This window comes from Lissotriton helveticus, chromosome 8, assembly GCF_964261635.1.
Source record: "Lissotriton helveticus chromosome 8, aLisHel1.1, whole genome shotgun sequence".
Lineage (NCBI taxonomy): Eukaryota > Metazoa > Chordata > Amphibia > Caudata > Salamandridae > Lissotriton > Lissotriton helveticus.
The window spans coordinates 944,523,542-944,534,435 of record NC_136069.1 but is presented as its reverse complement, the minus strand read 5'-3'; the positions used below and the strand labels follow the sequence as shown (position 1 = coordinate 944,534,435).

Below are 10,894 nucleotides of genomic sequence, written 5' to 3'. Positions count from 1 at the left end.
TCGGCCCGGACAAGCTCCCGGCTCGGAAAACAGTATTCGCTGGCAGCCATAAAATGATTATGCGCCGTGCAGCATGTGCGATGATCAGCGGTTACAAGCAGCCGAGCCCCATGATTCTGGCGCCCCCGCGGCGGACCGGTAACCATTTTCAGCCGGCCTCCACCTCCAATTTCATACAATTTAACTCTCGGCGCGAACCTTGTCAGCAGGACGTGACGTCGCGTCCCCACACGGCGCCACGGCCAAGTTGCCACATAACTTAACTGCGGCAGCCAGGCGGCGGGCAGGCCCCGCCCGGGGTCTCCAGGCAGCAGGCAGGGCAGATGTAATGTAACATTGTAGCACTGAGAGCAGTGCACGTCGGATTTTAACTGTTACATACATCTGAGCCTGCTGGCAAATTAAGTCTGCTGCGGCTGTCCGGTGCACGTTGTAGTGTTGTTGGGCACTAGGCCCACATTACGGTGATCAGGGAGACGCAGACACAGGGTAGTAGGTTAGTGAACTGGCCACGAGCACGAGCGCTCGGCCCCCTTTATTCGCCAGGTCATCTGACTCCTGACGCTGGTGGTGGGTGGGTGTATCAGTGTGGGTTACAGATTGTAAAAGACTAGAACGTGTCCAGCAGGACACTACATTCCTCCCCAACTTAATAAAAGTTGAGACAAAACAAAAGTCCGAACCTGTGGGAGGAAAAAACACAAAATATGCAAACTCATAATTTTAGAAAGAGTCTCTTCAGCTGCTTGATAGATGACGCCGGTGGAACTTGACGCTGAAGTGTTAGTTCTCTTGGGCTCGATGTCCTGGTCCTCGGTGGGCGGGCTCTTCTGAACGGGCGCCATGCCAGGGTGTTCTTCAGTCCATTGAGATCTTGCTTTTGGGGTGACGCCGAACAGGACGACCAGATGGTAGACTTGGTGGAGGTAGTCTTATACTCGTCCGTCGGGTTTCTTCACTGTAGGCAGCTTGGCTTCACATTGCAAAAGAGAGAGTGGTTGAAAGACATCCTTCTCACTAGGACGCCCCTCTTGCGGGTGTTCTCCTGCCACGAGACGTCCCGGAGGCCCTCTTCTTCAGGTTTCCGCTGGGCAGGGTGTTCTCTGCAGCGTTGCTCCAACTCCACAAGCTGGTGTGAATGGAGGAGGCGATGAGATTACTACCATGCATCCGTAGCTTTCCTTTGCGCACAAATTCCTCTTCTTCCTGGGACGTGCAGGGTAAACGGCGACGGACCCATCTCTCGTGTCAGGACCCTCTGCCACCGGTGTCCCTGAGGCCTTTGCCCCTTGGATATCCACGGGCTGGTGTGGAGTGGTCAGTTCTCCTTCTGCCGGACGTCTGAACATTCTCCGCATCCAGGCTTCCGCTCAATCCCAAAGGTGGGTGTTGCCAATGGTCCAGCCTGTTCATTCCTGCAGCCGACGGGTTGTTCGGGGAACTTGTAATTAGATTCCAGTTCTGTTTCTAGTGCCAACAATGTTCTCCTGGACATGTGGGTCACTGTACGCAGTGTTGTGGTGCGTGTCATCTCTTCTTCTGGTGGGTGTGTAGACTTGTCACACCTCTCCTCACCTTTCTGGATGTTGTTGTTCTTGATGGCGTTGTGCCACATGACTCCTTTCTTCTTCTCCTTTCTTCATGGCGTCGTGCCCTTCTTCTCCGTTTTCCTTTTCCGCGACGCGGTCTGGTCATCTCGCTGCTCTTGTCCTCCTGACCAGGTTTCTCCGAACGGCGTGTACTCCGCCCGTTTCCCTCTGATCTTGTCCTGGCTCTAGGACACTGTCTTCTTCTCCACTCTGTGACTGGACCGGTCGTCGCGACCTTCTCCTGTTGATGGTTTTACTTCTGGTTCTTGAATATGTCGAAGTGCGTTGGTCCCTGTTTGCGGACCACGTCTTACTTGAAACTTCTCGGACCTCTTGCCGGTCCGCACTACCGGTCTCTGGCAGTGGTGTTGTTTGGCGCAAGTGCTGATGGCTGGGGTGATGGTGGTTGCCAGCCATGTAGAGGCTCGGGATGACAGGTGTTGGTGACTTGCTGGGAGTGTTGGATGTCCGGAGAGATTTGGCAGCCATGTGCCTTCGCCTTGCTGATGTTGATCTTAGTTGGCGGCTTGACATGTAGAGTGTACGGTTCCTCTCTTGCCTGTTGTGGGGCCACTGCCGACTCCATCTTGAGGCGGTGAGAGGGTGGGCACTCAGTGCTGGTCTTCGCCCGTGGCATCTGCGGACAGGAGCAGAGATGCCGATTGACTCAGACTGCGGACGCTCGGGGAGGGACGGTCGCCTGGGGAAGCGTTGGGATGAGACGTGGACTGCGCTTGCTGCGGCTTATGTTTGGTTCATCCTTGGGGCTGTCTCCTGGGACGTCGGTCTGCCTTGGTGGCTGTCTGGCGTGTCAGGGTGTGCTTCTTGGCTGGCTGTGAGTCCTCGGTCTTCTCCCTTTGTTGGCTTGTTCAGTCCACCTGTGCTCATCCGGTCTTCGGGGTGACAGAGCGGTCACTCTTCTTTTCTTCGAGGGTGTTGCGTTTGGACCTTGAGGCGGCGCTGTCGTGGCACCGGCTTCTGCTTTTGCTCTGGCGTGCTTGGCTGGCTAGTCACTTGGTGAGGTGCTCCTTGTTTGCTGGGCGACGTGACGTCTGGTCTTGTGTAGCTGTTCGTTGGAGCACACGGTGCTGTGGCGGCCTGCCACGTGGGGTGTGCGACTCCTCTCTTGCCGATCTTGGGTCGTGGCCGACTCCATCTCAAGGCAGTGTGAGGGAGGACACCGTGGGTTGTCTTCGGCCTGCTGTAAGGCTTCGCTGTAGCGGTGGAGATGTGTGTGCTCTCCGACCTGCGATCAGCAGTGTTTCTGTGTGGAGAGGTTTTCCTTGGTGCTGACTGTGCAGTCAGGGTCACTGGCGCGACCTCTGCGCGCTTCTGGCTTTGCGTGGTCTTGCGTCTTCATGCCGTCCGTGATCCTTGGTATCGTCACTTGGTTCCGTTGCAGTGCTTCTGCGTTGGCGCGCTTTTGTCTGCGCTCTTTATGTGCTTCGCTGTGTCTGGAGGGTTGCGCCACCGCTCCTGTGACTTTCGCTGGTGTTTCCGTGTGGGGTTCCAGGCTTTGGTGTCCGTGTGGTGCTTCAGGAGGGTTGCGTCACCGCTCCGTTGACCTTTTCTTTCCATGTGCTGATGGCTGTACTTCTTGCTTTTCTTGGGCGCACTCGTTGCGCGTACTCTTAAATGTTCTGTGGGGAGTTGCTTCACTCCTGGCGCGCTCCACGCGTTTCTGGCGGGTTCGTGCACCGTCTCCTTTTGCCCTTGAAGGCTGTCTAGTGGTCTGGTGCCACTCGGGCGTGGCAGTGTTCATGCGCACTCTTCATGCGCTCGCTGTTGCTGTTCTTTTCTGTCCGTGGCGATCTGTGGTACAGGTCTCACCTTGGTTTTGAACCTGGCGCGGTATGCAGACAGTCTTCCTGACGTCCCTGGTTGTTTTCCGGACATGACTGCCCTTTTCCTTTGGGCGCTGATGTGCTGTGCTCCTGTAGAGGTGTCACGATCCCTTGTGTGCACCGGTTCTAATCTTGGATGTGTCCTGGTGCAGCTACAGGGATTGCTTGTCTTGTTGTAGGCTTGTTTTTGTTCTTCCCGCAGTACCGGGAAATGGGCTCTAGATGGCAGTGTAGGATTAGGCTTTTCTTCAGCAGCAGCCTCCTTTTCTTCGTAATTTCCTTCCCGTGTTGTTTGTGCTTGCAGGACTTGTTTCCCTCGACCTGCACAGAAGCTGCAGCCACTGCTGACCACCGGTGTCTGGAGCAGGACACCACCCTTATCCCCAGTAAGTCTCACCTCCTTTTTCACAGGCTTGGGGCAGTAGGGCACAAGCATTTGTGTCTGAGGTGCGAAGGGGGGTGGGCTGAAACGCCTATTGAGGCAGCGCTGCTGGTGTTCTACCTGGGTGTGCCCTGTGTGTTACGGGTGCAGGGAATGTCTGCCCAGAGGCGGTAACTGCAGGCACTTCACAGGCCAAAGTTCTCTTCCTTGAGGCCTCTCTGGATCGGAGCTGGGAAAGCAGGGGGGGGGGTGGTCAGGCAGTAGCTCTGCTTTGCCACGCCGCTGCAGATGTCTCCTGGTGCAGGGAGTGGTGTGTACTTTATTTGTCTGAGACGGGCCACTCCGCTGGAGGTCTCCTCAGTGCAGCAGCCGCAGGGAGCGCAGACCGCGGGGCTATGGCTTGCTCCGGGGTAGCAGGGTCGCTGCACGGAGATGGACGAAGGGCCGTTTAGTTGCGGTGGTGCTTTGCTGGCCTTACTCTGCTCTGGGCCGCTGCCGGCAGGTTGCGGGTGGGCTCCGCTTGCACTATGTTTCCCCCCGGCAGCTCTCCACATGCTGCGGGAGCTTCTCTCTCTTTTTTTTTTGTTCATTCACCCCGCTGCAGCCTCACACCACACGCGCTGCGTGGCGGGGACAGGGGTGCTGCAGGCAGGCCGCGGGTGGGCTCCGCTGGCCCTGCTTCACATCGAGGGAAGTGTTGGCCGGCTCCAGTGTCTGTGTCGCGCTGGTGGGGCCACGTTGTCACCTTACAGCAGGTGGGCTCCGCTTATCGTTACTGTCTCAATGGGGGGGGGGGGGTCGCTTCAGGCTCACGCGAACCTTGAGGGCATTATCAGCGCCCGGGCTCACCTCTGGCCTACGGGCCCTTCTGCCTCGCGAGTGGGCACCGCGTCGGTCTCCATGTGGTGGGGCCTCAATTGCGGCCGACGCGGGTGGGCTCCGGGCGGTCTGCTGTGTCCCTGTGCGCCTTCCTCAGCATGGCAGCACACGGCAGGGCTGGAGAGGTGCGGGGTGGGCTCCTGGTCACCTTCTCTTGGACGTGCAAACCCGGGGCTAGGCACTCGCTCAGCAGGCCTCTCGGCGGCCGTCGCCGATCTTCTTAAGGGGGGTGCCTTTAGGTAGGCATCATTCTCTCCCCCTTCTTCTTCGGCTGGTGCCCGCGGGGGCACAGCCACCTCGTCGCCAGTGTAGTGTTGGGCACTAGGCCCACATTACGGTGATCAGGGAGACGCAGACACAGGGTAGTAGGTTAGTAAACTGGCCATGAGCACGAGCGCTAGGCCCCCTTTATTCACCAGGTCACCTGACTCGTGACGCTGGTGGTGGGTGGGTGTATCAGTGTGGGTTACAGATTGTAAAAGACTACAACTGTCCAGCAGGACACTACACACGTCACACAGGTGTCAGAGGCATCAACGCACGCACTAGCTTCTGGGTAGGCTAAGTCAGTCAGTTTTAGCCTGTCAGGTTATTAGCAAAAATGCGTGACAATGCATTTTTAGCATTTCAGAAGTCTTTATTGCGATTCTTCATCATAAAATACATAGTTATTGGGCAAGACCGCTGCCCTGGAGGGGTTCAGTCAATGGGATCTGGTGGGAATAACCCTTCTAGGGGACGTGTGGTGGGGGACCACATACACTCCTTCTCTGACCTACAGCAGCGACACTCACTCCTACACTCCCAGTTTTACAAATATCTACAACTTCGCCATGCCTTCCACACTCACCTCCCCATACCCACTTCCCTTCCAGAGTTTAGTCCCCTGGAGGCCCAAGTCATGATGGGAGATCTGGGGAGGGGAGGGGTTTCCCGAATATACCGTACCCTGATTAATAATTCCCCCACATCCTTGGATCGCCTTAGGGAGCGATGGGAGGGTTGGGTGGGCCCCTTGGACGAAGCTGATTGGCGTGACGCCCTTATGGCGCCCAGAACCCTAACCACATCTTCAAAATTACGCCTGATCCAGCTCTACTTCCTCCACGCGGCCTATTTGACGCCGGTCCGTCTTTTCGAGCAGGTGCGCATTCCTCCCCGGCCTGTGCCCGATGCGCTGGTACCCGGCCGACTTTTTCCATATGGTGTGGTTGTGCCCGGCCTTGGTTTCCTTCTGGAGAGGGGTGGAGGGAGAGTTGACGGGTGCGTTGGGTTGGGTGGTCCCTCATGACCCGAGACATCTGCTTTTAGGAGTGTTTGATGGTCTAGACGGCTCCCGAGCCGATAAGCGCCTCTTGGGAACAGCGCTAGCAGTAGCGAAACGGGACATTGCAGCCAAATGGTCTCAGGCGGAGGCACCAACCTTGCGGAAATGGAGGAGGAGGGTAGAATGGTGTGGGACACAAGAGGAATCAATTTATGAGGCCCGGGGCTGTCCAGAGCTCTTTCATAAAGTGTGGGGCAAATGGTTTGGATTGCTACCACCGTGATGACCTTGTTACATTATTGTGTTCGGTGGGTACCGACGACTTATTCTATCTATGCTGCTATGCTTTGTGGAGTCAGGGGATGGGGACAGGGGTATTTTGGAGGGCTATGTGACTTGTTACGAATGAATTTCTTTGTGTTGAAAACTTTAATAAAAATTGATTATAAAAAAAAAGACAGTTATCAAAAATACATATTTACATAAATCAACCATAAGTCATAATCCAAAATTACAAGAGTAAAACTTCACACTTACTACACCATCACAATAATAAATACACACATATACAGTATCATATGAAAATATTAAAATAAGTTAAAAAGTATATTAAATATTTAACCCAGCAAGAGACTTATGCATTCATATCACAACTAATTTAAAATCTTTTTAGGCCACATTCTTAAAAACGATATAGACATGAAATCGGGGACTTTACATGATTACTTTTACCCACTATTTTTTGCGCTCAAGACCCATGCCCAGCTCAAGAACTTAGCAACTCCTATAATTACATATTCAGTAGGGTCGTTTTTCAGCAATCTCTTTGCCACCATAGCTGAACTAGTCCCCATAAGCTTACAGACTGGTTTCAACCAAGTTCTCCTCGGATTATGGTAAACCGGGCAAACAAATAAGAGATGGTCTATATCTTCTATCAAAACTTTGCAGTGCTTGCACTTATTGCTAGAAGCGGTGTCCCACTTACTTGTGAGGCACCGCAAGGGCAATGTACCAACCCTAAACTGATGGTATAACTTGCGATCTAGACGCTTCGTTACAAGGTCCCAGTAGGCTTTCAGATGGGGTTCATCCCTGATTTCGAGGAAATCTCTTGACAAGGACGGGAATACATGGGTGGAGAATTTCTTCACTTTGATCAGCTCCCAATACGCTGCTTTAAGGAGCTTTTTTGATGGAAATTCTGCAGTGTCGGGGTGATCCCAAAGATATCTCATCCCTAAGTCTATTAACAATGCTTTGATACCAGAAAACCAAGAGATCCTGTGGGAATGACTTAGCCCCCTAACTTCCAATAATGCCTTGGCGTATAAGTGGAGCTCAGGAGTTGTCCAGAGTCGTCTCCAGAATGCCAATGGTCTGTACCGGGCAACATCTTCTATTGCATGACAACCAAGGTCATATAACAGGGGAATTCTAGGAGAGGATTGGGGTAGACCCACTATAGATCTCATGAATTTGTTCTGGGCTGTGGAGAGGGGGGATAAGTTAGTGAAACCCCAAAGTTTGGCACCATAAAGAATAGCTGGAGAGATTTTGGTCTTGTAGATATTGACAATCGGAGCAATAGGCCTGGAGAGGGACAGACTATGCTCCTTAAGCAGAGCACCAGCTAACTGAGCATGTTTTAAGGCTAAGGTATCTATTTGAGGCTTCCAGTTCAGTTTGTCATTAAAGGTAACGCCCAAATAGGTGAAAACATCGGTCTGCTCCAGGGGTTTGCCAACCATAAGGACCCGTGCTTTTATTGGCTTGGACCTGTGAAGCACCATAAACTTGGTTTTGCCTACATTGACGACCAACTCATGCTCGCGGCAGAACACCTCGAACCGAGACAGGACCAGTTGTAATCCCTGCTGAGTTTTTGATATTATCAAGGTGTCGTCCGCGAACATGAGGAGGGGCACTTCAATGCCAGCCAATGTCGGCGCATCCATTGGGTAGTTGGAAAAGTACTGGACCACCCCGTTGATAAATATAGAAAACAGGGTGGGGGTCAGCACACACCCCTGCCGGACGCCTTTGTTCACCTCAAATTTTTCAGTGACCTCACCTGGTTTGCCCCATCGAACCTGTGCATTTGTGTGTTCATGCAGTTTAACTAAAATGGCAACCATCTCTTTGGGCATCCCAATTTTAATTAAAACCTCCCACAGCCTTACCCTAGGGACAAGATCAAAGGCGGACTTTAGGTCCACAAAGGCCGCAAAGATCAAGCCCGCGCCTAGAAAGACCTCCTTCCAGTAGATCAAAACAAATCTGAGAGCTTGGTCGAGGGTGCCCGTGTGAGACCTAAATCCCGCCTGTAAGGGAGACAGAATATCCTCGTCCAACAACCATCCCTGTATCCTTTCCAAGATCAACCGAGCTACGATCTTTTGCAAAGCATCAATTAAGCTGATAGGCCTATAATTGGCCGGGGCAGAGCGGTCTCCCTTCTTAAAAATTGGAATGATCTCTGCACAAGACCAAGATGGTGGGATCGGGGCTCCTTGGGCAATAGCGTTGGCTAAAAGCTTAATGTATGGAACCCATAACTCTAAATCCTGCTTAAATGAGTCTGCTGGGATACAGTCAGGGCCTGGTGCCTTTCCACTCAGAATTATTTTGAATACAGATTCCACTTCTCCATTTGTAAACTCCAGTGGACTGTCAACTTGGATAGACAAGGCAACATCAATGATGCTATGCGGGGCCCTAAACTGTGCTTCAAAGAAGGAAACCCAAAGCAGGGGCTCAACATGGTTTACCGGGACTTTATCCTGCGGGCTATTCCCCCACTTGAGTAGTTCCCCGAATTTAACCATGTTCCTCCCCTGGCAAGCATTAAGCAGATCCTTCCAGCGATCCTCATCCCATTCTCTCTTTGCTTGTCTTATCACTAATTTGTAATTAGATCTACACTGCTTGATTAGTCCTTGAGACCTTGATTTGATGGCTTCGACCAGACCTTTGTGGGTAGTTCTGCACATGTTATTATACCATGATCTTGGTGTCAAAACCCTCAGCCAACAGTTAGCAACTGTCTCACACCAACTGCATTATCGAACCCAAAAGAACCCGTTAGGGGGTTCATGGGCTGAATGCGTGCGCAAGCGGAACTCCAACATGGCCGGAGGGTCGGAGTTCAGGTTTGCGGTCTAGTGTTTTCCCAACCATAGAGTGCTGAATCCTGGTGAGGCGCGCTCTCCCAGGAATCCGCGCACTTCACCTGCGCTACAACCGTGTGAGGAGAGAAGTTAGCGAGTTCCGTGTTCTAAGTAAAACCGCAACATTAGAAATTCTGTTTGAGTGTTTTAATAATCACTCGTTTCGTTTGTAATGAATCCTAGATAAATATTAGAGCCTGAAATAGTTGAAGTAATTCCGTTAGAAGCGCAAAAGGAAAGCCGGAAACTATTTTTGTCAGCGGAGGCAGCCGAGACTTGACAGCTGTTCGACCGCATTCCAGTCTGAGAGGACGAGTGGAAAATAAACCGGCAACCCGAGATCTTTGCATGAGAAAACCAGAGGGGAAAAGACTGAAGATAAGTGATAACGAATTATAAAGACATAGAAAGACATTAATGAAAAGGTGTAAAAAGTGTTACTTACCTGATTAAAAACTTGTATCGATACAATCAGCTAGAAGGTCTCCCAACACAGGAACCGATGTAGAGAGACTCCTAGCAGAGATAAAGCAACACATTAGTCCGGAATAAAGCCAGGAGGCAGGCGTCAAGCTAAAAGAGAAATAGAAATAAAACGCAGTAAGTCAGAAAAGTAAAACAGTACATAAATAGGAGTAGTGTAGGCTGATAAATCATTTACTAAGAGATTGTATGTTGTAATCCACAGTAAAGAAAAAGATTGACAGCAGAGAGAATAAGGCAATTAGGATAAAGGCACTGGAGGACAGGAAAAAAGTGAGTGAAGTTAAACAGTATCATAATAAACCCGGTATAGTTAGTGAGTAGAAGAAAGAACTAATGACATATAACCTAATTGTGCTTGCAGGAAATAACATACCAAAATATTCAGTCCTTCTGAGCCAGAAATAAAGAAAAGATAGAAGAGAGGGCAAGACTCTTGGAAATAAATGGTAGGTGAGGAACAGGAGGGGAAGAGAGTAGAAGTAGGAAGAGCTGAGTAGAATCAAAGTTAATTGTGATCTTTCTCTACAGGGTTCACTGTAGTAGCGGTCTGCGGGTCGGACTGGCGAGAGGAACCAGCCAAGAAAGTCTCTTCTTGTTGTTTTTTATTTTATCCAATTCCCCCTTCCCCCCTGAGATAACGGGTTAGAGACTTGATAACATTGAGCTCTGAGTTGTTACCCAGGGAGGATTCGGGAGCCAGCATCTCTGTTCCTGTGCAGTATACCACGAGTATCCTTTAAGGTTTTAGTAGATCTGACAGAGTGAAGTGCCCAAGTTGCACTTTGCACCCGAACAGAAATGGCAGAGGGAATAGATTTGCAAGGTTTAGGAGTAATCTTAGACACCATACAAAAGGAGCTAAGTGCAGTTAGAGAGGAGATTCAGAATCTTAAGTTGGAGATAGTTAATTCCAGAAAAGAAACGGCAGAGTTAGTGCAGAGGTTTAGGCAACCCTGTAGTTCCGGACAGGAAGCTCAGAATCCTCTAGCGGAGAGTGCGAATAGAATGACCACACAAGTGATCCATTCATTGTCCCCAGTGATACCCTTGGCAGCCCCAGAGAGATTTAGTGGGGACCCACAAAAGGCGCAAATATTCATAACTCAATGCTCACTACATTACATGTGCCACCCTTCAATTTTCCCTGACGCGCAATCCAAGGTGGCGTTCGCTTTATCCTATTTAAGTGGGGACGCAGCAGCCTGGTCCTTGCCACTCATAACTAGAAATGATCAGAAACTGAGAAATTATGAGGAATTTAAACAAAAATATTTGCG

At 51.2% G+C, this 10,894-nt stretch overlaps 1 long non-coding RNA gene across 1 annotated transcript in view; it reads left to right on the top strand.

The window, feature by feature from the left end:
• The first annotated feature begins 3,704 nt into the window (after positions 1 to 3,704).
• Positions 3,705 to 10,894, top strand: part of LOC144771825 (uncharacterized) — a 67,381-nt gene continuing 60,191 nt past the window's right edge. Inside the window, exon 1 of the long non-coding RNA XR_013599494.1 lies at positions 3,705 to 3,819. This is a non-coding gene — a long non-coding RNA (uncharacterized LOC144771825). The remainder of the gene's footprint in view (positions 3,820 to 10,894) is intronic.